Genomic DNA, 27540 nt, shown 5'->3' with positions numbered 1-27540 from the left:
TGGGGCACAACTGGAAGCTTTGTATGTCCTGCAATCAAGAACAGCAGACTGGGCTGTGCAAATTCTTACAGAATTGCCAAGAATTGGAAATCATGGTGAGCATTTTGCAAACCAGCAGATACTCCCTCTTCACCAGGGCACCATAGGCTTTGCACATGATGCAGTCAGTTCAGGATAACTCTTCTGATGTCCTGTTTTGCAGAGATGCAGGAGAAGCTGTGCTGTGCCCCAGCTGACAAGGACTGCACTCCTGACAGCATTTGTTCCACAGACACAGCAAATCTCTGCTGAGTGTGTGTGTGTGTACCACAAATTTCATGGACCAAGTCTGAGGGAATTTTTAGGAATGCTTCAAAGAGCACATATCTGAGATTATCCTATCCCATTGCCATTTTCAAGTCCCTCCTGTAAAGCCTAAAGGAGATCCTAAAGTTGTTTAAAGAAAAGCTTGCTAGATTTCCCACCCCAAGTGTAAACTAGTGTATTTTCCTTTAACTTCACTCTTTGGAATAGTGGGAGGTTTTTTTTGGCTGTAACTTTAAAGATTGCAGCCTAGAGGGACACCATGCATAGCCAATTTCATCCTTAATAATTGATTTTGAAAAATTAGTAAAGAAAAACAGTGTTTTACATTGGAAAATATTGGCATAATGATGGAAGTCCCTATGTCTGAGAGAAGCTTGAGTGTAAGGAAGAGGGGAAAAGAGTGGAAATAGCAAATCAACACAGGTGTGTATCTGTATTGCTGGTGTGTAATATCTGTGAAGAATGAGAGGTTATGGGTTTGATAAAATATGTATTGTGTGAAGTATTAATAATGTATGTAGTTTTATAATATTCTGATATTTTGAACAGGAAACATAGAGATGAATTTGCTGTGTAGGGAACAGGGCAAGATTATAAACAAAGATAGTTCTCCTGAGAGATAGAAAGGAGACCCCCTATGTTACTTTTGCATGGCATAGTAGCATGGGCCTGGGGAGCACTTTGAAGATATGACAGATTTGGGATTTAATTTTGGGGAAAAAAACCAAAGCTACAAGAGCCCAGAGGAAGGATCAAGTGCTCAGTAGTGTGTGATACAAAGAATGTGCATGGGAAAGATGGCTGGAAGTGAAAGGGTTGTGCATGGCTCACCATCTCTATAAGCTAGCTAAACTATTAGACAATACTGCAGGGATATTATATATAATCTAGAATTGCAATTTTTACCGCTTACTGATGCTGAATTTTCTAGAATAAAGTTTTCACCTTTAAGTTTGTGTGGTATTGGTGATCTCAGGCAAGCATAAAGAACATTTGCATTCCCCCCCACCCCAGACAATGAATTTAAAAAAAAAAAAAAAAAAAGTAGTATGTTATATGGACACTATGGGTGTCTACAATCCACATCAGGTTTGGAAACATCAGTTTCAAGATGTGAAGTGATACCCACTCTTCGGTGTTAATCAGGAGGATATTTCTGCTGGAGGCAGGTAGTGGAGAAACAGTCCCAGAATTTTGGTAACGTCAAATTGCTGCAGTATGGATTCTTATAGCCAGGCAACTAATACATGTATACAAAATGTTAGGAGTAAACATATAAATAAACCCACAGTGGTTTAAAAAATAGCCTGTTCTACAGATACTGCAGAAGGCTGCAGCTATTTTTTGCTCTCTGCATGGTTCCTCAGATAATCTCATTTGGTAACTGGTGACACATGCCTTTAAAAAAAATTGTTGACTTTCATTTAAAGTGACAGGGTAATATTGCTAAGAAACTAAAGAATGTAGGTAAATACATATTAAATATATATTTTTGCATTTGGTAATATGCCATTATGTATATTTAGTTATCTTGATAGTTGCCAGTCTCGTCAAGCAAATTATTTATATTGGAATAACCTATTTGCAGCAAATGAAATGAACAGAAAGAAACTGGGAAATGAAGTGAGGGAAGCTTTTTGAGCATGCCTGTGATAATACATTTGTGAAGGGGCAGAACAGCTTGGGAAACCTATAACTAACCTGCACATAGTTCATTTTTAAATATAAATCCATGCTGTAACTGTCTTGCAGAAATCATTGTAGGGTTTTTTTCATGATTTGCTCCTACGATGGCCATCTGTACAAATATATTCTAAATTAACTATTACATTCTTATAGCTTGGAAGAATGTTTTTATGTTTTAATTCTGCCCAGTTCTAGCCAAGAAGGCAATATACAAAAGATATTTAATTCCCATTACTCTTATGGCAATATTGACATAGGTTTGTGAACATAGTTAAAAAAATAAATACACAAATAATGAACGCAGATTATTATGGTAGAAATTTCTCCTTTAAAGCAACAAATACATTGGAGGATTAAAACATATTACAGCTAACTCTGTTTATAGCGTTCTGGCCTTTCAAACTGGCTAAGATTTTGTTCCAGACATCTTTGTAGTTCAGTCTCTGGGATTTAATCTCTGTAATGTGTTACACTCGCTATTGTCCCAGTGAATTTGTTGACAGACAGTAATTGGGTCACTGCATTGAAATGCCCGATGTAAGCCCCGAGTTCTCCCTGCTCGTTGGCAAGGCAACCAGAGTGGTCCAGGAAACATGCGCAGAGCGGGCTCCCGGCCTGCCGCTCTCAAATGGTGTCACTGGAGGGCAGGGGGGAAAAATCGCTTGGATGCTGAAGCAGCCAGCAGATTCTTCCCCATTTTCTTAATGTGTGTATTGTCTTTCAGTGGTGGTGGTGGGGACAGAAATGCAAACTCACAAATAAAATGAAGTAATGCACAGCAATTGACGTTATGTATTATGGCTTTGTTCTTAAGTCTTTGGATATTATTTTAGTTTGAGGAGATTGAATACATTATACATCAACTGGATCTAGTTGTTCTAATGTATGACAGAAGAAAGATAAATATTTCATAACTACTTTAGATCTTGTTCTGTTTGCCATTTTCTTCCCCCTTCCTCCACACCTCCCTATAGAGAAGCAAGTGCTGTATTCCATGAATCTATAAATAAGCAGAATACTACGTGTTGGAATTCTTATGTATAGTACTAGTTGACTCTCTTCATTGACTGTTTTTCTGTTTGGGGTGGTTTTTTTTGGAGGCATAGTGTTAGGGAGGTACTAGTGAAGGAGAGAGAACTGCCCTTGCTTAAACGCACAAAAAAGGGGGGTAAAATCCATAGACTGTCAGTTTCATTGTCCATCATGTATTCTTAATTCTTCTGTTTACTTGGGTTGTTTAAAGCAAGAAGTTTGGAGATAGTTTCATCTAGAAGCATATTAAATGCTGATGAGGAAAAAAAGAGAACTTTGGTTTTTTTTCCAAGCTAAACAAACTCTACAAATTCTTCTGCTTTTTGTTCAGTCTGATCTAGATTGTGACAAATTATTCTATGGAAGAGGAAAATTAATGTAATTTCTTGAGCACTCACTGAAGTTCTTAAGATTCTTTTATTTAATTTCAAGACGTCTCATCTTAATAGACACTTTTTTTCATAGATGAAATCACCTTCTCATTGGCTTAAAAATATTTTGCAAACCTAGAGTTTCTAAGTGATGAGAAAATAAATAACAGAAGCTAAGTTAGTCTTGATAGTTTAAACTTTTTTAGTGTGGATGAAAGTGCTAGAATAGCATAGGACACTATTCTATACTACAGTATGGTAACAGTAATTAGTGCTAGCAATAATATAGTAATATTAGTAATATCACTAATAGTAATAAGTAGTAATTATAGTATGGTATAGTAATACTATAGTATGTTCTCAAGAAGGTGTGATGTAGATGCATTCTTTATAGAGATCTTGAAAATTTAATTTACTTCAGTATGTGCAGATGTTGGAATGGTATTTCAAAATAAAGCTGAAGTGAGTCATACAGTTGGGATAAAGTCTCATCTTCAATGTTTATAGTGGTATATTTTTGCTATCCTTACAGACAGCAGCTAAAACTCCAGTTAAGTAAAAACCACCTGCGCAAAGCCAGCTTTATTTACAGTCCCCACAAAATGGAGTCTACATGTCTGCATAATTAATAACAATGAAACTTAAAAGCAAGTGGAGCTATGTATGATTTTTACTTAAGTGAAATAAACTTGGAGTCTATGCCTACACAAAAATTTCAAACAAGGAAAGAGAAAATCCTTTGTTTCTTATTGAAAAGGAATTCTGCTCTGTCCCATCAACTTATTTAAGAGTATGGGGGGAAAAAAGTAATGTGAAATTAGTTGGAGGCTTCAAACATATAATTGATAAAACGCTTCTGTTTCCATTCTTTAAAATTACAGGTTTGTCATTATTGTCAGAATCTCTTGAACCAAGTTTTTTCTGATTGAAACAGGTATAAATTTAAAGGAAATGCTTTTATACTGCATAGTGCAGATTCTTATCTCTCCATAAGTTAGGAAACTTCATTTGCAAGTAAAGAAGATGGGAATTAACGGAGTTGTTCATGGCTGGTTTAGTAGCTTTTCTCAAATGGGTAGAAGTTTCCAAACTTTCACAAAGGTAATATAAATTGCTAGCACTTTCTATCTATTTGCTTCAATAGTTATTAGCATTTATATTGTTACTATAAGTTAAATATTTTGATTTAGACAGAAAAATCTGGAGTAGAAAGAACTGCCATTTTATCTTGATCTTTGCTATAGGGTAGTTTAAACCAGGCATCCAACATTCAAAAGGCATCAGCGATAATTAAATTCGTACCAGTTTCTGAAAAGTAGTCCATGCACAGAGGAAACTTGAATTTGAACATCCACAAGTTCATAGCAATAACTGTTGATCTAATTAACTGATTTCTGCAGGTGATGCTGAAGCCTGAATGTTACTACTAAGATACTTTGCAAGAGAAGGGCTGTGAAGGGATAATGAAGGAAATAATAATGTAATTTCATAGAGATTAAAATCTTTCCTCGACCAAGTCAAAGCATCAATGAAAGTCTTGCATCTGGAGGAAACTAAGCTTTGTTAGTGACACTGCTCCATGGACTACGTGTTCACTTGCTTCAGTCGAGTAGCTGATGACTGGAAGAGAAATTATTGGACTGTTATCTTGATGGGCATTAGTAAAAACATCTATTTTTGTAAAATAAAAGCATTGTACAGAGGTGAGGGACATATGTTCTGTAGCTATGAAGTTTTGTTTGTTTCTTTTTTTTTTTTTTTTTTTTTAAAAAGATGCCAGGTAGGAATTCCCACAATGAGTTTTCTCATGGCAGCAACCAGCTCTGTTTTACCATTTATGCTAACATACGGAGCCAGGCTTCCCTGTATCTTTCACCTAAGTCCCAGCTCTTCAAAAAACCTAGGAATGCCAATGAACGCTGCACATTTGGACCTGATATAGCATGTAACTCTTGTCACCTTCACAACTCATATGCTTCCCATCCCCATCAGCTGACCAATAGCAATTACTTCTGCTGAAGAGTTAACTCACTTTGCATGGTAAACACTTCACACTTCATGTTTTGGGCCCACAGATGTTTCAGAAGTAGCAGAAAAAAGACAGTTTGTAACCCCTGTTATATATGAACAAAAATTCAAATTACTTGGGGATCTCAGAAGGGTTTTAAAAATAATCCTAAGTATATGCACTTATAAACAATGGCACACTGGACAAATAAGAAGTAGGAAAGCTCCAATTCAAAATAGCTGAAAATGAAGGGTGGGCAAGTCAATTATAAAAATGATTAATTTCTAAAGCTGAGCCTAGGTGAACACTGAGTCATGATCTGGTGCAATGCCACATTATGCTCTGAATATACTTTAGGCAAAAGGGCAAAACTTGTGGAGCTAACAAGTCTTGATCCTCCCAATATTCTTTGTAGGCTATCATTGTCTTCTCTCCTTTTCTCACAAACCATCCTTGTCTGACTTGATTCTTGTCCTGCATAGTTTAAATAAACCAACCTTTGAACTGAAGAGTTAAAAAATTAGTTGAGTATTATACTAATAATAATAAAAAAGACTTAGGGAGGAGGACAGGAGGTCTTGATTTTTTTAAAAAAAAAAAAATCATTACAGTTTCTAAAGTAGTTATATCAGCTGTTTTAACCTGTCAACTTTATTGCCTAATTATTACCTAGGCAATTAAATGTATCTTTTTAATAAGAAAGGAAAGTAAACCCAATCATACATAAGCATTTTTAAAGGCTAGTCTATTTGTTCTTGATCAAAAGAGCAGAGAAAATTTTCCTTTTCATTCATTTTGGGTTTGAGTTTGGAGAAACTCCATGGCTTTTGAAAGCATTACTTGTTCCTTGAATAAATGGGAAATAGTCTTGTGTAAAAGCTTTTTCAACTTTTTGCTACTATTTTTATAAAAGGATTGTCTCTTTCTATAAGGAAGTTTTCTTTTCAGTTTGTTGTAATTTTTTCTCTAATAGTTTCTCACTGTTTCTCTTCTGAGCAAAATAGCTATACATACTGCTATTCAGTTTGACCCAAGTAGTCCTCTGATTCTAACTCTTTTGTCCTTGTGGCTAAGGGCTCAGTGCTGCTTTTATGGAAATTAATGATAAAGTGCACAGACTTCACTGCTATATAGTCAGATCTTAAATTATCTGCCTCTGCGATCCGTTAAATTTCTTCAGGTCCAGGAATAAATATATCATATTTCACTGGAACGTGTTAAAGAATGTGAGGGACAGAGCTGCAGAAAAGCCAGGGACAGTAAATAAAGTCTGCCACAACTCCATTAATTCACAGGAGGGACGCAGATTTCTAGAGGCTGTACTTAAGGGGTTCATTTTCAAGTGGATGCAGAAGACAAAGGAGGACATACGGCACAGCGCACGTCTCAGCTTCCCCTGCCTTTATTTCCTGTTTGTAGCACTATAACTTTCAATATGTGTTGCCTATTTTCCAAAATGAACTTTTGATTGTCAGAAGACTTGGGAATTTTATTTTTTTCACCAACAGTGATGTCCTTTCCTCCTTTAGACATCATATTTGGAGACAGCTAGTACCTGTAACAAGGCATATCTTAAATAGTCACTGGATATCTGTTTTAACAGATGGACTGCAGTGAGCATACATGAAGCTGGTGCCAACTCCCAATCAGCAAAGTGTGTCAGGGATAAGGATATCTTTAAGAGGTTAAGGAAAAATAACTTTCTCCCACACCAAAAATGCCCAGGTCCCCCAAACCAAATAAACCTAAAAATCCTACCACTTTGATTTTTGACAAGTAATTTACTGCATAATTAAATAAAACAACATATTAGTTTTTCAGAAAGAGCAGAAATGCATTTTAATATTGAAATTATTTTGATTAAATATTTTACCTATAAGTCAGGATGAAATGCGTGCTTTTTTCTTGGCTTGGCTGTCATGTCTTTTGAATAGCCTACTAGAAGTGAAAGCTAAAACAGGTATTTAAAGTGCTGTAAAGAGATGTGGGGAAGATATTTCTTTTGCCTGAGATCTGTCAAGGTGGGACTTCTTACAGACCCTTTTCCAATTACATTTTGTTTGATTGGTGGTGTTGAAAGTGCCAGATATGACTTCCACCGCCTTCTTGGGGAAATAGTGCGTAGCTTAATGGATTTAAACATCACAGAGACTATTTGCATTTTTCTGTATTTTAAGATATTGCAGAGTTAATGGAATGCCACTGAAGCATCTCTCTCCACATTTCCTATTTGCACAGTAGACAGTGTTATTGTAACATATCCTGCTGTTGTCTTTTATTTTAAAGTTTCTTTGGAAACACAAAGATCTTGTTGGTTGGTTTGTTGTTTTTTTTTCCTCATTTATCTTCTGTAGTGGGACAGAATAAAAGCTGAAGCCGTAAAATACGAAGGGAATGGGAGGAAAAGCAGTTGTTCTTATTGTGATGTCTTTCTGCAGTAGAAATGTTGGGACCTGACTATAATTTTGTCAGAGTTCATATGCAGAAGAAAGTATGAATGCATTTACTCTATTTCAATGTGTATGCAGCCTTAAGCCACAGTTATGTTAGCTGTACATTTTGACATTTTCTGCCACAAGATAGTCAACAATCCTCCTCAAGGGTTTGCATCAAGTGTTTATGTCATGAACTTCCAAAGCATATCTATGTTTTAAAATAAATAAAAGCTAGCTCTGCTCCTCACAAAATCAAGTGTAGGAATACAAACTATCTCATACCAACAAAAAGATCTAAAAACTTTTCATCATGCTATTTGGTTTTGTGGAGGGTTTTTTGTGTTTTTTTTTTTTGTTTGTTTGGGTTGTTTTTTTGTTTGTGTGGTTTGTTTTGTTTTTTGTATGGTTGGTTTGTTTGTGTTTGGTTTGGTTGTGTTTTTTTTTTTTTTTTTTTTTTTTTTTCCCCTCCCCCAAATGTTCCTAGGTGCCTCCCACAACTCAGTTTTGGCTTTGAACTGTCAGGGAGGCTTCCTGAAGTCTGTGGCAGTAGTTCCATGTACACTGTGATGGACAGTAGCACTATATTTTCAGGTTCCCAGCTTGAATCTCTTGCAGTTGTCCATATAAAAGGAGTGGAAGACTTAGGACCCATCCAAAAGGGAGTTAGAGTTTAGGTATGTGCATTTTAATCTGAACCTCACTAAACCTCATGAGGCTTTGTCTAATCCTGGTGGTTTGTAAAATCTGTGTGTACTGAAATATCTAAGTTGCATTAGAGGCATCCTGGAAGTGGAGTTGCCAGTAACAGGTTTAGGGGGTTTCACATCTTTGTGCAGTTCATCTGCGTGCAGAGTGTTGCTTTGCCCATGTTCACTTATACGTTTCATCTTGCAAAGCGTGATCTGAAAATGCATCAGAGATGGAGAGTGCTAAGTTAATAGTTACAGCATGTGCTTGGGATCAGTTCCCTTCTCACCCACATTTCCTGTGTCCCTGAGTATATTCTAACAATCAAGCTGTAGGTCAGGTTGTAATGGCTGCCGTTCCATCTCTGCTGAAACTGTTGGATTTTACTGAAAATAATTATGGGTTCAGTAGAATAGAGGGAGGAAGAAAAAAAAAAGGAACAGTAAAGAGAGCATGATGATGAAGCCTAGTGTTTGCATGAATATTTTAAATAAATTGTCACTAAATTATTGAAATAAGAATTTGAAAGTTTGCTTATTGTGCAGGACTATCACAGTTTCCTTTCTGACACGTGTAATTCTTGCCCTTGCCCTTGCCCTGGGTAGGGAAACTGTATCTGCAAAGGACTTTTGTAGGCTGCAAAAGAGATATGATACCAAGGTTGTTTTGGACTTGTACCTTAGTGTGTGTGAGTCTAGACACCCAAATGAAAACAACCTTCAATCTTAACATAGGAATAGTAACCACTATGTATCATAATAAAGGTGTCCTGATTTTTTTTTTTTTTTTTTTTGAAAATGCAGTATGACAAATACAAAGTTCTCTAAAAGTACAGCTGATACTCTCAGGTACCCAGCTTCTGTGGTCATTGGTCCTTTAAAATCTTCAAAGAGTGTTTCAGTTTAGCACACACACTTGTTTTCAGTCTTTTCTATAGCATTAGAATACATGGGACACTGAACGCAAGATCTTAATGGGTACATTTTGCATATATTATTAAAGGACTTACAATCTATTAGGTTCTAGCCAAACATATTAAAAAAAAAAAAAAAAATGGAGCCTCCTGCCTAAACAGCTTAAATCTTAAATGTTGTTGTAAATGAAATATGAAAGATGGAGTATGTAGCTGACACTTTCTCCTGCAAATATTAGGCATTTTGAAATTTTATACTTTTTTTCCTTTGAGATATTTGAAAGAAAAATAAAAGTAGTAGTTCATAGTAGTTAATGGAAGATATTTCAGCATGAATGTGCTGGGGGGAAAACAAAGCTTATATAATGGGTGAAACATAGCAAACGAAACAGTGAAAAGCTTTGTTCTGATATCTTCCAAGTTTGAAGTTGTTTTATTTATATCTCTTTAGTAAATGGAGTACTCATAAAAAAGGCTTGAATAATTCTATTAAATGTGATAAAGTAATAAAGTTCTGTAAAGTTTAAATTGTTCTTGTCTGTTCTGTCATTGTCTAGCTAGTTTTTTATGTAAGTGCATTCCAAATCACTTTTGACACTTTTCCAGTGACTGGTATTAAATAGGACAGGGATACTAGAAAAAGAAAGGCTAGTTAACACCCATAACTCCTACTGAGCTTACAAAAGAAGGAAACCAACATGAAAGAGGGGTAATATCTTAAATACCTTTTTCGTATTATTACAACTATACTTATTAGTTTTCTGATGGAATAGATATGTACCTATTTCATTCAGGTACAGTCCTCATCACCTGGGTTCATACCACTGTTTATGACTTTTCTGTGATCACAATTCATCTTCTGCCTGACTGGAGTACTTCAGCTACACTGATCCAAATAAATCATTATTTGAAGCAGAAATTTTTAAAATATACCCTCATTTTACTGGCAGTGTCCAGAAAATATGAAGAAGTACTTTAAACTGAAGATGCTTAGTTTGCCAGTAAAAAAATGTGATTAAAGTGGCACAAAACATTTTTTTTCGAAGCGTAAAATGACTTATTTAAGGTGTTGTTTATATCTTATTACACCAAAATTTACAAGAATGAGATAAATACTCATTAGATCATTCAAAATAGTATTTGACTAGTTAGGCATACTTTGGTTTCAATCGCTTGAGCAGAAGTTATACTAATATATGTCTACTTTTCAGAAACTACTAAGCAATTTGTAATTTCAACCCCTTTACTGGTAGATTTGTGCATCCAGCTTTAGTATTGCAGTGGTGTTTTGCTTACTGTCCTATTTTCTTTATTGAGCAGAACTGCAAAAGCAAAGAAGTTTCTTGGGAGCTTATTCAGCTCTTATGGCAATGGCTAGGGGTTTTTTTGTTCATTTGAAATTAATTTCTGAGTTTTGCTTTCTTGCCTTCAGTTGTTGAAGCATAGGACTGCTTTGGTACTCAGTTCAGAGTGCTTACTTACCTGTGTTAACTGATTGGAGAAGCCAATGCAGAAAAACATATTGCCCTTCACTTCCTGGAGAGTCCATCCTTGCACTCCCTTAATTGAATTAATCTCTGCTGCATCAGAGCATCAAAGTCTCAAACCTATTCCTTAACCCAGTCAATTAGTCTGGTGAGATGCATGCCATGAAGGGAGCCTTGACTTCTGTCTGTCTTTACTGACTTAAAAAAGCCACCAGGCAAATAACCTTAATCTTTGCCGCATTATGAAGCTGTGGACATAGACTCAAATTGCTCTGAAGCAGGCTAATAGAGATATTAGTAACTGGTTTGTTTGAAGATTTTAGATAAAAATCTGTGGCTTAATGAAGTCTTTTGTTTTTTATTTTTTCTAAAGTGGGCAACAAAAATGTAAAAGCCTAGAGCGTTTTGTTTTTCTTTGTTCCTGCCCATGCAATACCTATGCAAGGACAAAGCCAAGTCCATTAACTTCTAATTTGGCCCATACAGTTGGAAATAGTAAAAACTGGTTTTCTAATAAAAAATATGAATAATAATGGAATAGAATATAGAACACATTGCATTTCAACACAGTTCTAGTTTTTGGGCAATTTCTACAGTTTCATTTGTGTGTTTAATTCTATGAATATAAGAGTTGAATTTGTTTATCTTGGTAACAAAGTTGTGCTGAATCAAATTGGCCAACAAAAGGAGGTGCCTTGGTTTTCTTCAGGAAGAGAGAAAATGACTTCATAGATTAACAATTAGGGCATTTTTTCCTTATGAGACATGCTTAAATTTCTAAATGAATTTAACCCCAGAAAATGCATTTCATTTTTGAGCTCTAGTTTTTGTCTTTCTTTTTGATCAATATCATCTGCTGAATTCAACATAAATTCATGAATACTTTTAACCCTGAAAAAAATGGTTTTAAATGCATCACTAATATGTAAAAAATGCTTGTCTAGCATTTCTTTAGGTGCCTATCTGCTGTAATGGCGTAATGTGGTTAGTGACTCTTCTCTCTGCTCTCTCATGACGTCTAGGGAGAACCTCTGAAGTCTCCAGTGCACTCAGGCAGTGAGTGCAGTGATCTGAGACTCCTGCACACCCTTCTAAGCATCCCTCGTACCTGCACAGTTATGTTCTGCCATAGTTTTAAATGTGAAAGCTAAAGTAATCAGTCTAGGCAAGTAAGGTTTGAAAAATCTCTCAGCCTTATTTTCGTTTAGTAATTTGCATCTGCTGAAGAAGAATATAGATCTCTGAACCTTGAAGTGTCAGCAAGCTGACCACAGAGTTGTATGTCAGACCATGGTAGCCTTGGCTGTACCGTGCTCTGCTGCGTGTAGCCAGTCATCTCTTTCCTGAACAGGTGGCATTCCTCTGCTTCGCAGGAATATCAAGCGTTACGACCACAGAAAAAGATAAATGTTTGTCCTACAAATCAGTTGGAGGAAATAATTTGATGGTGAAGGCAAAGAATACACATATGCTGGATGTCAGGCAGAAGAGATTCATAGGTGCAAAATAATGTTTATGAAAATGTTATGTCACAGGTATCTAACACTTGTCTTTCACAATTAACCTCTGTTTAGAAACTGTCTTCCTCCTAGAAATCTTCTAGGTAACACAATGTTGTGAAACATTTGGTGATGAGCCTATCAGCATGCCCTTTTAATCACAATTAAACAGACATTCAATCTAGGCAAACAATTGTTAGGTGTGTATTTCAGCTTCTGATTGGGAGACAGCCAGTCATTCAATCTATTGATCAAGTACTGGTGTTTTGTGGACATTGGTTGATCTCATAATCAAATCTTGTTTTTACATGAGTTGTGGTTTAGTATATATGTAGTAGTTATTTATGGTAGACAGTGATGTACTTATCACTTTCAAAATGCTTCACATTGAATTTGTAGGTATGCGGCATTGCCCTTATTAAAACCTTCAGAAGTAACACAAAGCTGCTCAGGGCATGCATGCCAGATTTGTTGATATTTGAAATGCCTGGCATGACAAATTATTGAATGTATTTATCTGGATTGACTTTTCAGGGCTTACTCATAAAATGGAATACTTTTTATATGAAAGTGACTTCATACTAGGAAGGTTTTGAAGGCATTCTGTATGAACGAAGCACTTGTGATATAATCCACTTAAATTCTGTCTATTTAATTTGAACTGTACAGTCAAGTACTAGTCTGGTCTTCTCCTGCATTAGCATGTCTGGTATTCTCTCTGCATTAGCATATAGTAAAGCTACTATTTTGCATATATTTCAGCTTCGTATGGGCAGCAGCTCATTCAAGATAATACCAATTTGCATTTATGGTTTATTCTTTAAAAGCTACTTCTTCACATTCTCTTCATGTCAATAATCCTTACAGTGATAATTCTGAGACCCATAAAGATTACTTGTCTCTGTGAATACTACCATTTGGTGCTATACAACTTCAGTATTGGTTATTTAAGTTTGTTGTGCATGCAGACAGCTCTTTTAGACACATAAAACAAAAGTTTTAAGTAACATTTTTAGACAGCTGGGAGCTACTCTTAAAAATAAGGTACTCACTGGTAGTTATTTGCTAGAATTAGCCTTTATATGATTCTATAAATATTATATTAGCAAAGCGCAGTTGTATCCTGATTGGGTAGTGTACAATGGTAACTGACTGATCAGAATAAAGTCTACGGTAAAGTCCCTGCTCCCAGCATGAATTTATCTGTATGTGGAAAACATAGGTCTAAATATATTGTGAGGGGGATAAAAGTCTACTTTTAACTTCCCAGATGAGAGCTGTACATTTCAGTAACTAACTCAGCTGTGATTTCCATGTCATACTAGGACTTTAGATGTTACAGCATATATAGCTCTTATCTAAATGTGAAAACACCAAATTGCAACTGAATAGTAGTACTACTCTTCTAGTAGTACTCTTCTAGTAGTACTATTCTGACATCCATTTCAGAGATTTGCAGGGTGAAAAGCAATAGGAAGAATAGTTAACTTATTCACACTTCACCCTTGAAGGAAAGTCTGTCTGTAGTATAATAAAGCAGATAATTTATTCAAGGACAGTTTTTTGGGTTTTTTTTTTTTGTTTGTTTGTTTGTTTTTTTTTTTAAAGCCTATCCTTGCAATGTATGCAACATCAGTATCTGAATAAGTTATACACTAAATTAAGGGATCACAGACATATTTTTCACACCTGAATTTTTTTGGAACCAATGAAAATTTTAGTTTTCTGAACTGTGCTAATTAGTCCAAAACATGCTATCTGTTTTTTTCAGCCCCATCTGGACTCACCTCCTTTGTGTTCCTACCTAGCTGAGTCACTGTTTGTATGCCAAGTGTCATGATAAATACCTAGTTTGTATGAGTTACATGAAAAAGACATGTGACATGATTTTCTTACTTTTGCATATTAAATTGCACAGTATGGTGTAACAAATTAAAGAAAAAATCTTGCGTTATATTACTTAAGACAACTAAATATTTGACCATAGAAGGCAAAAAAACCTTTCGGGAATAAAAGGAGTATGTTCATACCTTAGCTAAAGACACATGAATGCACCAAGGTACACATAAGGATACCCAGATTTACATTTCTGTTTTGACACTGACATATAACTGTAAAATTTTTTGAATCTTTAGTCTTTTAAACCGAAGACTTAAATACATTTCTTGTTGCTTTCAAGGTTAACTTTATATAATTTTAAGTTAACAGGTTTGCCAGTGCCAGTTACTCAGAATATTTTTAACTTTGAAGTTTTCTTTTTAATTTGTTTAAAGATTGTTTTAAATGGAGCATTTTCTTTGTTTTTTCCTCCCTCCCACAAGTAATTACCCATGTCCAATAGGTATAACTTTTAAAAAGCTTTCTAAAGCAATCAAGTTAAAATGTCTTTTAAAGTGTCAGGCAAGCGTTCTTGATAAACTGACTTCCTGTGCACAACATTCCTGTAATAACAGTTATTTTGACAATGCTGTTGACAAGGCCACGTGATATACCTGGTCTCAGATAAAGACATTACACTGTAGAGAAATTGCCACCTCTTCTCTCACTGTCTTACCTTTTCAGCCTAAGACTTGTAATTCTCTCTGGTTTTTTTTCTTTCCTTGTGACTCCGGTAACAATATCATTTAATTTCACCTTGCCTATTTTATGGTTTTGTTACTGCTGCAGTTTCTTATTTTAGATGAATGTCTATATCTATTGGAAAACAATCATCTTCTAAGTTAAAAAAAAAATGATCATTGCTAGATAATATGCCAGGAGCCTGAGGCTGTGAGAATTGTCTAATGTAGATTGCATTTTCAACTCGTGCTACAGTTTCTTTCTGAACTAAAATGTGATCATTATTGAAAAAGGAACTTTTGCCAGCACTTAGCAGATGAATAGTATCTAAGATGTGGTAGTTTTATACCTTATTTTGAGGGTGGGTTTCCGACTAATTTCTTCTTTCTTCTGAGTAAAAGAGCCTCCCTGTACTGGAGGTTTCAACATTGTATATAGTAAACTGAAATCTTTTGATGTTGATGTCAACATAAGATCCCAGTATAACAAGGAATAAAAGTACTAGTGCATATGTTTGTGAGTCTTGTTGTCCAATGCTTCCAGAAGCGCAATTTCCAAAAATTATTAATAATCCAAAAAGTCATAAATTGGGCACAAAGAGTTTTTTACTCAACCTCTGTTGAAAATTGGGTCTAAAATATTGAATTAGATATAATGTTATTACATATAAATTTGATAAAATTTAATTGTGCAAGAGAAGTGTCTATAAATTGCTATGCAATGTAATATTTAAGTGTATTTTTATTTGTATTTTTTGTTCCTAAAATTTATTTTTTGGCATTAAATGGTAAATAATCTATAGTGAGTAACCTGTAATTCTAAAACTTCCCTGTGGCACATAATTTTTACTACTTTTTCACTGATGTTACTATTTCTTGCAAAATAAGGCACAACATTATACTTTACTTGGGATATAGTTGATTCTGACTGGCTGACTGTAGCAAAAAAACCATGGTTGATCTTCATTTGAAGAATGCCATAGAAAACTATACGTGTTTAAATATATTTGCTGTTACCAAGCTTATTTTGATGTCTATTGAAGATATTTAATGGCAGTGATGTTAACTGCAACTCTCTCCTTCCTAGTCCCCAGATACTATAGTAGCAGTAAAGGATCTGCCCTTACAGAGATAAATGGCCGTAACAGGGCATTGGCTTGTAAATAAAAAGAATAGATGAGAATGCAAAGGACAACTAAATGTTTGACCAACATGACTGCAAATCTCCATTTCAATAACCTGCAATCCCTGTCTTAAAGTACTAAAGCTGTTTTAAAAATAAATTGGAAGTCTTTACAGAGGTGCTCTTAAAGTTTGACTTATTTTGTACTTAGCTTTCTCTAGCTACTTCGAAACACAATGTATGTCCCTATCAGGTTAGTTTCTGGAGGAAAGAAAAAATTAGAAAAAAAATCATTCTATGGTTACATCTTTGGTTGCCAGGATAATGTTCACTCTTCTAATTGAGGTACTTTCCTGAATTGACCAGGAAATCTTTAAAGGATTTGAAGAAAAGAGCTTTATATAGTAATTTTAAAAATCCATCAACAGAGTGTTAGGAAGCATCTCAACATGTATTTAAAAACTGTCATTTTAGTGAGATCTATTTGCTCCAAAGAGGTAAAGGCTGACTTTATCTTGCCTTAAGACAAAAGGATGGTCCAAGTGACCACCTGAAATCTTATCTAGTCCTACTTTCTGTGATCTTATGGCTACAGCCAGAATGCATAAGAGGATCCAATTTTCAAAAATTTCTTTTCAGAAATGAAAAGCTACACATTTCTATGTATTTGTTAGAATATTCTATTCCTTTAAGTAACAAATATTAATGTAATGTCTTGGAGGTATGTATTTACTTGTTACAGCTCTTCAAGCTCTGTGCTTATGATATTGATTGTTTAAATAGTTTTTTTTGTTGAGGACTTCAGAAAGCAGATCTATGGAACTAAAACTGCTAAAAGTCTGCTAAAAAGAGATCTCAGATAACATTGGTTGGTTAAGCAAGTTTGCTGTATTAGTCTACCAAACAAAGTATTACTGGATGATTAAGTGTTGAATATTGAAATGAAATTGTTCAGTGACAACTGGGCTTTTTTGGTTGGTTTTTTATTATTATTTTATTTTATTTTATTTTATTTTTGGCTATTGTTTGAAGAATTAATAGTACAGTACTGCTGCTAAATTTAGTACCAAAAAAAAAAAATCTTATCCTTCCTTAGAAGCATTTTAAAAAGTCCATGGCCATTAATTTGTTCAGAATTTAAGGCTTAGAAGAACAGCCATTAGAGACTTTGGCCAATGCCAAAATACAGCCAACTGTCAGGGATTAATAGTTTTCAAATACTTTGATTTCATTTGTGATAAGTGTAAATAACAACCATTGGCTCAAAATATAAGACTTCAAACCCACTGTTTATAATACTAGTAGTTTAGAAACAATATAATTTCAAAATCTTTTTGTTACTGTTTCTTATTGTCTGCTTAAGCACACAACACTGCTCTGCTTTGTCAGAAAATGAAGCAATGGTATTTGCAAGATATACTCCTTTCGCAGTTCTGTTGCTATAGTAACTGTTGCCTTTTTCTCCTATATCTAACTATCCTAAATTATGTAGGCAGGATTACCCAATCAAATAATTTTAATGCTTTTTTATGAATGCCATTAATTTTCTACTCATTCTTCAAATATTTTATAGTTCATTATAGACAAATTCTTCTGAACTGCTTTTCAGGCACTTTGGCTGGAGAGAGTAGAAAGAGAGGATAGAGGAGTGAAAGGGTAGAATGGCTCTACAGAGATTTTTTTCATTAGCTTTGTATAAAGCATGCAAAACAAGGGAAAGTTTCCTCACCTTGTTTCTAAGGTATTTGTATGTTTTAAGGTGCCAACAGTAAGTTGTATAGCCTGTGCCATAGGGTCTTTGGCCTGAATTAAAGAAAGACATTAATAAAAATCATCTTGAATAAATAGAATGTTTGCTTGCTTTGATTTTTGGGCAAACAATCCAGAATTTTGTGTTTAAAAATATGTGAATGTTCCAATCAAATGGCTTCTGGGTGAGAGGATTTATTTCAGTTTCTAAACATAATTCATGTTTATAAAAAAATGGTATAAAAGGCCCAAAATGCTATAGAAATTAACTACATAACAACAAAATTTTATTGCTAAATGATTTAACAAAAGGCTTTTGCCCTTTGAAGAATAATCTTGGCATTTGTCATTTAGGGAAATTACATTTATTTCCTTTTTAAATGTACATGATTCCTACTCAGAAAATATCATTTGAGCTGTAGTTAAATAGGGTATGCCTTAGTATTCATGTAGATAAGAAAGTTAAGATTCAATGAAAAAAGCCTATTCTGATAAATTTCCTAAAGGTATCATATACCTATTTGTCAAATGATCTCGATTTTAGGTGGGTTTTTTTTTTTTTTATTTGTTGATAATTCTTTTTCCTTGTAAATATTAAATTGAGGTTATGGAAAGAGAAAATTTGTTGAACTATGTTTTTCAGGTTATTTCATCCTTCCTATATAAACAAAAAGTCCCTTATAGTAGGCACTTATCCCATACTGGGCAACAAGAGACTAGGATGTTGAGATTTGGTGTAAAACCTTTAGTGCAGCACAGCTCCTTATTGTATGGTTCTATACTGCCTTGTAGCCATTAGAGAAGTATTTCACAAACTTTGTCTTTTGGGACATATTTTTTTTCCTCAAGCTGTGGCCCATGATGGATCTCCCTGAGCTGTCCTGGCCCTCTTGGGAACCAAGACAACAGCTGGGCCTGTTTTAGATGACATAATTTTTAAAACTGCCTGGAAGTTCTTAAATGTATAGCTTTTAGATCTGTTCTGGAGTAAATGACACATCTTCCGTTGGATCTTCCCTATAACCTCACTTTTCTAGTACTATTGCCAGCTATGGGCACTTTCTTTTTTCAAAAACTGATTTGTTTCATGTTTCCTCATCGAGACATGCTGGCCAGGCTTATTTCATAATGAATTTTAACAGTAGACCAAAGGTGCTAAAGCTACTAACCCTCAACCACTTTCATCAAGGTGCTATGTATTGTATCTCAACATAAAATTAATTTCTGAAAAAATGCTTATTCTGAATTCAGGGAATGTTTTGTTAAATAATTCCATTTACTATTGCAATAATAATCTTTTCTTTGTGATCTGTGAAAAATAATCTAAGACATCACCTAAAACTTGAATTATTAATTTTCAATATGTGCAGTAAGGATCCTCCCTCATGAGACTTCTTTCCTTACATTAACTTCAAAGAAACTTAGGGGTAGTTTTTCTGACGGATACCTATTTTTCCATTTTCTGTGCTCTTCACATTCATTGCAGATACAGTATATGCATGAATCATGTCTGTTTATAAATAATAATTTTTATTATTCATAATCTAGAAGTTTTGAATACATTCTTTTAGACAAACGATTAATGATGAAAGCTGCTTTTGCTGCCTGCTTTCCATTCCATAAAATAGTGATATGCAAAGAAAAGATTGAGGTTGTTTGCCTTAATGAGTTTCTATATTTCTCTGGAAATTAGTTTATGGGACCTTGGTTTCTGTATAAGAATTCTCCAACTTTTGTATGTTTTGGTTCTGTGTTGTGAGTATAATTTATCTTGCTAAGAAAGAATGTTATGGTATAAGCTTCACCTAATGGCCTGAGGGAGGTGTCAGTGTTTAGTTTCTCGCTGGGACATAAGCCATTTTTCTTCAAGGCCATTTGTATGGTGGGGTTGTCTCTGTTAAATGTTAATGATTTTACTGTCTCAAAAGCTATTTGCCAATCTTGTGTGTAGCTCTGCAGAACAGGGAAGGACTTGATGACTGTACTGAAAGAGTTTACAGAATAGTAGTGAGAGTTAGGTGGCCATCTGGGGACTAATAATATCTCCTTGTGAGCACCCAGATCCCTATTTGCCGTAGGGATCTTACTTCTCCCCCATCCTGTAAGAGCGTTCATTGGCTTCTAAGGAAAACCACATTTACTAATAGTCTCCAAAACAATCTCATATGCTATACCTGGTATAGAGGTTTGACCTACTGGGTAAAGAGGGAAATTTATGTATATCATCAACAACAAGTGAATGAGTTCGAAACCTGTTTTTGTCCCAGTGGGAGCTCTGTGTTTCTTTGCAGTAGAAAAGTCCCACAGGGAATTATGAATATATTTTCTTCTGTGAATTTTTTACAGATTTAAGCCGCAGATCTATAAATCTTTTTCAAGCATTACTGATATCTAAATCAATTAACCTTTAAAATATAGAGGCTAGCATACTGCCACTGTTTAAACAGAATTAACTTTTTGTCCTAGCTAATTATTTAGTTTACTCTAGTTATTTTACTTTTAGTTTAGAATTGTGTCTTCACTTAGGCTGAAAATATCAACTGCATTGTTGCATGTGATGCTGGCATGCTTAGGGTTTTTTTTCCCCCCCAAGTAAAACATGCCATTGGAAGTGTATTTTTTAAAGAGAATTATGTAAATATAGGTTAAAAAGGACCACATTTTTTCCCAATGGTGTATACGCTTAACAGCATGTTTAATTCATCCCTTGAAGAACATGACAGTTCACTTTTAGGATTTCTTTCAGCTTTTGCACTGAAAACCGGGGTTTGAAATTTTGATAAGTATCTTTGCACAATACATGCATATTCTTTTCAGCCTTATGACAGTTGGTGAATGTGCATTAAGAGATCATCTTCCTGTCCCCCACAGGAGATCACCTCCACACAACATATGCAGCATTTATCTGCCAAAATTCAGAAGTCTCTTGAATCAAGCTTTTAAAAAAATTCTTCCATCTGGAGCTCTTAGTGTTTTCCAGAGATTCCAGAAATTCTACTAAAAGAAATTTCAGAACGTTTCACAAGCTATAGTTCAGTTTAAATATTTTTTAAAGAAAAAGTTCCTTTGAGCATTGTAAAATTAGCAGCACATAATTTTAAAGACCTGTGTGTGTATTTCTATATTTTAATATACCAAATGCTCTTTACATGCATGTAAAAGGCATATATTACATATATAAACAAACAGAAATAAACTGTAGCTTTTTTTTTCTTTCTTTTTTTTCCCCCAGTTGTAAAGAGGTCAGTATACAGGACTAGTGTCACAAAAATGTCACACTCCCTGGGAGATTGTTTGTGATGTTCTCAGCACATCATTCATTTGATAGTAATACTGATTGCAAGTTCATAGTATCGGCAAGTGAAAACTTTATGCTGATTTTAGACGTGAGAACTTGAAAAAGAGAAGCAAAGATGGAAATTGCAAACCGTTTATTCTTCTCACACTATTCTCTTTGGTTTATATACACAGGATCTAACTCCCTAGTTGCCTAGACAGGGCAAGGAAGGAGAAGAAGTGATATTATGAATACTAAACAATCTCTTCAGTTAGTTTTCTGGCTGGGAAAATTTTAACCGTTTTTCTGCTAGCTCTGCAAAAGCATGCTTTCAGTTGTGGTGGTCAGCACAATGAAAATGAGTATTGAAGAACAGGCAGGGGGAAAGAGATAGTGGAACTGCTGTGGTCTTACAAGGTCCCTAGACTTTGGACTATTTATTTTCAGTGCTAATAATTTGGAGAATGACAATTGCGGACTGTGATAATGGTCAACATTCACAGACCAAATGGGTGCAACTTGCTTTAATTGAAATTATGAGGTAATTTTAGAGTTACATCATATCAGCTGACTTCATTTAGCCAAAGGCTCATTTTATAGAGTACTTGTTTCCTAACAGGTTTTGACAATCTGATTTTATGAAATGGTTGTCTTGGTAACCCATTCATTTTGCTTACATCTATGAAAAAGCAAATGAGAAAACAGTAATCTGGCTAGAATTGTTCCTTAAATCTTCCAGCATTTACTTGTTTTTATTTTCATGTCAGATAACATACAAACTGGAACCCAAAGTAATATAAATATGTAATATGTAACACTGAATAATGTTGTCTCTATAGCTCACAGGCAGATAGATGTACTATCCTCACTTACTCAGTATATAATTCACAGGGGTTTTAATTATAAGCTCTTCAAGGCAGTGACCTCATTTTCAAAGACATCTGTAAAGTGCTAAGCATAGTAATGGTACTATCTGAATAATAACAAAAAAAACTCTGCAAAAAGTAGTTTGTGAAATAGAAATTGAATTCCTTCTTTATTTATAAAATAATTATAATGTATATATGTTATGCTTTCCTTTATTTGCATACTTTATTAATTGTTATTTTTGTCAAAGTGCATTTGCATTGAATTATTAGTTTATATAATATTTTCAACATATATAGTACAATTGAGTATCTGTAGATTGACTGAGCATTTTTTTTTTTTTTCCTTAAGGTACAATACTTTGGGGAGTTTAATTGCCATAGGAAAATTTGGTCACACAAAAAATGTAAATAACAGGAAGGTTATTGAAAATTATCAGAAAATAAACTGTTACGAGTTACCTGAAACTGTATCAAATTAGGACATATAATACCTGTGTTAGCAGCCTTCTTGAATTCAACCTAGAAGCAATAGCTCTAATAGCATATATCCACACAGGAGTTTTAGAATCTGGGAAAGAAAATTTGAAAGGTATTGAGAAATTTAGGTAGTATAAGTGAAAAATGAGAAAGAAAATTCTGCCAAAAAGGAACACAGTTGAGCAGTCTTAAAAAGCACACTGGTTAAGGCATGACTGATCACATCTCCAAGTGAACAGAATGAAAGAAACAGGAAAAAAGCCAAGTGCCTTCATGATACTGTTAAAGATGTAAGGCTGAGAAAAAAATAGCTCCCAAAAGAAAAGGGAAGCAACCAAGTAACAATAAAAATAATGTCGGCATTAGTTAAATTGGAAAGGGGAAAAAAAGGAGATCATAAAAGAAAAATTAATTAATTTTAGTAAAAGGGTAAGGGGACATATGAAAAGCTTTTGGAAAAGTATGAAGGGATAAAGTAGAACCAATATTAAGAAAGGTAGGTAAAATTAACGATTTTTTTTTTTTTAAGGAAAAAGGCTGAGTGCCAAATTCTAAGGTTTTAATCACTTGATTTTTTAATTGTCTTTTTCTTTTTGAAAATTGAAACAAAAGTAAGTCTTGATTTTTCATTTTCCCCTTTCTCTCTTTTCTCCACTAACTCCCACAGGGATGATAGCTCATAAAAGTTTAAAAAAAGAAAGAAAAAAAAAAAAACCAACAACTTTTACATGTGAAGGAAAAGATTTGCTTTCTTGCTTTTATTGTGGAAGAGATGGGGTTTCATTTTCCACAGCTTGTTTCCTGACATGATGTTTGGGCAAGCAGCTCTAAAAGTTTGTTGCCATGCATGGGTTCAGGATCAGCTTTTCTTAACATTTATACGTGATACCTTACCTCAGCTTTATATAGTGGATTTTTTTTTTAAGGGATTAATGTGAGAAATTGCCATGATTTCTCCTTTGTTATGCTAGTATTCACCTTCCAGTTCCAAACCACTGGAAACCAGTAGAAGAAAGGGGAAGGTGTGGCAGAAACACAACTTGCACAAAGTTAGTCTATTTGTTGTTGTCAGTTTTATAATTGATTTATAATACACTTTCTCTTATTCTGAATATAGCATGCAGACTTCCAGAAGACAAAGCATATATTCTCTAATTCCTTGCTGAAGAACCTGTTGTAGTCACCTGGTGTGGTACAACTCACTGCAGTGGCTTATGGACCCCTCACTCTTCCATTACCCACATTCTGTCCCTATGGCACTTGGAGTGAAGGATGTATCCTAATATTTTACTGAATGCCAGAGTGTCTCAAGCCTTACTCAAGTTGCTTTTGCTTCTCCTGACCCCTGCTGTATCAGCTTCTACTGACCTATGCAGCTCCAGTGAGGACCTGCTTTATTACCTGCTTGATACAGTGGAGGATGTGCTGGGGATATTGTTAAGGTTTCCCAAGGCCTTAAAAATTATAAATTCTCCATGCCCTTTTGTAAGGAATTCCTTGCTATTATCTATTCCCTGAAATCATATTTAACTTGAACCAAATTAATGAAAAATGCAAGTATAAGCATTTATTTATAGCACTTAAATCAGGCAGTATGGTTACAAATTATTCTAAGATGCTTAGGTAAAGAATTGTAACAAAACCTGCTCTTAGTATATTAATGTAGCTGTGGTATGATAAGGCTCTTCCTCCTCTTTCTTCATCTTACTTTGTTTCCATCTTGACCAAATGGTAGCTATCATTTCAGTGTTTTTTCTTGTCTTTTTATTTTGTGTTTAGATGTTGTTGTCAGTCCACTCTTTCAAGTCTTCTTAGGGATCTTGACTGATTTAATCTTTTTTCCTGAAATTCCTTGATCTGTTTCCCTCAGTAGGAGACAGTTGCCATTTGGTATGACAAGTTTGAATGGCTTTTCCCAAATTCTTCCTTTGGTGAAAACCACCCACCTTAGTGAAAACCTTACTGCCAGTAACATTGTCGTAGTAGGGAATTTTCAAAGTCTCTCATACTCATTTGTCTGTGCTGTATACCCTCCCTGGTTTGGTATGTCCCCACAAAGCACCAGCAGTCTTGAGATTGCTGTGGGCATACAAGTCATGTGTGAATGCTGTGCATAGCTGGCTGGGTGCCCAAAGTCATTGGTCTGTGGACTTGCTGAATACAAGAAATTCCTGGTGCCTGGGCACATGGCTGTACATTGCATTACATGGTAGGTAAGATCTTGAATTTACACACAGATGGATAGTATGAACACATAAATTTTATATTTTAATAATAATAAAATAATAATGTGGGATATAAAATACAAGATGATATGCAGTGGATTAAACACATTAATATTCTTTTGAAAAGAACGTTAGTACTTGGTAAGACATCCTGCTGACAGTCTTTATAGCACTGCCTCATGTATATATTATCTCTGTCCTCCCCATAATGGACCAGATTTTCCAGCGGCACAGAACAACCCCGTCCTCCTGGTTGACTAGTAATATAAAAGAGACCTGTAGTTTTGGTAACTTCCTCTCTGGTATGTATTTTAGGTTCTAGAAGTATTTTTGGCATGGGTCTTTGTAAGCATACACATCTGTAGGTAGTGCTGCTCAGTTAAAAAAAAAAAAAAAAAAGATATTTCCATCACTTTCACAAGACTGATTATTGCCCCCCAGATATGTAAAGAAGTACTCATTTTTTGTGCGTGATAGATTGCTAAGTGTACTGATTAAAAGTGTCAACAGAAGAATATTTAGGTAATAAAAACAAAAATGTCACAAACCCCTCCCGTTACTTTCTGGGTTGCTCAGTAGTCAGAGAAATTTGACCCTAAAAAGTATTTATAATTGATTCTCAGCAATGGATTTACTTTTTATTTGTTTTAGAAGTACTAAAAGACATCTCAAGAATGGGTCTTTCTCTTTACTTTACTTTTTTGCTTGCCTTGTAACTCTACAAAGATCATGAGATACTGTATGAATATGTGCCCTTTTTTCTCCTCTGTTGTAAATTCACTTGGCAGTTTATAGAAAACAATTTATCTCTGAGAGAGATTAATCACTGAATGGGGGAATCAAAGATGACTACATATTCCTGACACTCTACTAATGTTTTGCATGTTACATACTGCAGGCCTTAAAGATGAGCTGAATTTCCATCTGATTCCAGTGACTTGTCATGAAGTAACTTGATAGGAAGAAACCCAGGTTTAAGCTATCTGTATACAGATGATGCAGGAAACTTTAGGTGGATTTTGTCATGCGTATACCTAATAGCTTAAAATTCCTATATGCTGAAATGCTGTTGCAGACTGCTAATGGTTTCAGGTGGCCTTCTAGAAAACAAAATCTTGTAACTTACATTTATATAAGCTTTATGTAAGGCAGAATGAATTTCCAGTTTATTCCAACCACATGATGCATCACTGTTGGCTCTCTTAATTACATGGCTGTCATCTGTCAAGAACATGGAGTCGCAGCATAGTGTGATTTCTTCTGGATGCATCAACACTCTCCCTTAGCTGGCATACACCTCTCTTGCAGGGAGGCCATCAGGGAAGCCTCAAGGACAAAATAGTTGCCTTTTTGTAATATCTGTCCTTGAAAATACATGCAGGATTGGCTCTCTGATAACTTGATTGAAATTTCTCTCTAAAAATGTCTGTTTGTATTTTTTTTTTTTTTTTTATTGGATTGGGCGCATTGTCCACCATGCGGATACATCTGAGAAATCTATGCTGCCAGCCTCACAGGGTTGACATTGACAAAGGGGTGCCCTGGATCCTTCCCAAAAAGTTTAGGATATCAACCAGCAGATCTGTAGGCAGTCTGAGCTTACTCAGAAAACCAAGTGCCAGCCCCAGGGGTACACACAGAACACAACTGCTTTCTTGAAAAGGTCTGGCAGATATGATTCCCCGTATCACCTTATTGATGGGGCTGAACCTCAACGTGAGTCCCAGAAATGAAACCTTTGCCTCTGAAAATTCTCCTCTATTCCCTGAGGCAAATTCATTCCCAATGAGTAAAGGAACTAGTTTGTGCATTTTGGAGAGGTTCACAGCATGGAAGAGTTTACCCAAGGCTTTGCTTTTTGTGTATGCAGGCAAACCTATGCAAGGTTAATGTTGGTCCAGGGTTTTAGGTCAAAATTTGTAAACTGGATTTTTACCAAACCCCATTTGTATGTTTGGATGATATTCACAGTCTTTCATATTCTTAAATGGGATGTTTGCCTCATCTAAATCTAAATTTAAAAGATAATTAATCTAATCTCTAAAAGCTATGAGAAAGTTCTTTTAATTGCAGGGTGAGTGTCACTCAAATTATATTACAAATCCAGTAAATTCTGGATTTCACAAATTTTGATATGTAGCAAAAGCCTTTTTTAGGACTGAAATGAGATTCTTGTGACTGCAAGTTTATACAGTATTATCCATGATGCAGCTTGGGAACTGTATTTAAATCTTGTATCTTTGCTCTTTAAGTTCTGTATTTGAGCAATACCTGTCTCTCTCTATGGTTTTGGATGGGATATTTGTTACGTTTTTCAAGGAACACTTTAGAGGGTCAGTTATGCAAGCATCTACAGGTGGGCAGATAGTCTTTTGCACATGGGCCTGAGCAAAACCCATCACGTCAGACACCTGTAATCTGTGGTCATGTCTTCCTAATAAATTTGCTGCTGTTTGAGCTGAGTGAGAGGGTGGTGACCAATCAGAATAAAAGGTGAAATGAACAGACTGGTATCTACCAGGTCTCTTAGATGGCATACATTTTGTCCCCAGGCTCATCCAGTAAAAGTATTGCCAAAAGGAAATAAATTAGTATGAGTTTCTCTGTTGCTTATGTTTGGAGAGTTTTTGGAGTGCCTGCAGAGATGCAGTAGCAAGAGAAAGTGGCCATCTAATTGAGGTGTAGATGTCACTGTCTGAAGATTGTGCAGAAACAGAAGTCATTTAGGCAGAGATTTTTTGAATGCCCATAATCAACAGACTTGGAAGCAATGACTATTGATTGTTGTAGCAGAAAGTGGATGGTCCTACCCTCCCAGTAGCCAGAATTGCTGGAAAT

At 35.1% G+C, this 27540-nt stretch overlaps 1 protein-coding gene across 1 annotated transcript in view; it reads left to right on the top strand.

The window, feature by feature from the left end:
- GPM6A (glycoprotein M6A) overlaps positions 1–27540 on the top strand; it is a gene marked incomplete at both ends in the record, with an annotated part of 128560 nt that overhangs the window by 23117 nt on the left and 77903 nt on the right. The gene's annotated exons all lie outside the window — the stretch shown is intronic.

The sequence above is a fragment of the Platalea leucorodia genome (genome assembly GCF_965183815.1).
Source record: "Platalea leucorodia genome assembly, chromosome: 6".
Classification (NCBI taxonomy): Eukaryota; Metazoa; Chordata; class Aves; order Pelecaniformes; family Threskiornithidae; genus Platalea; species Platalea leucorodia.
This window is presented reverse-complemented; position numbering and strand designations above follow the sequence as displayed.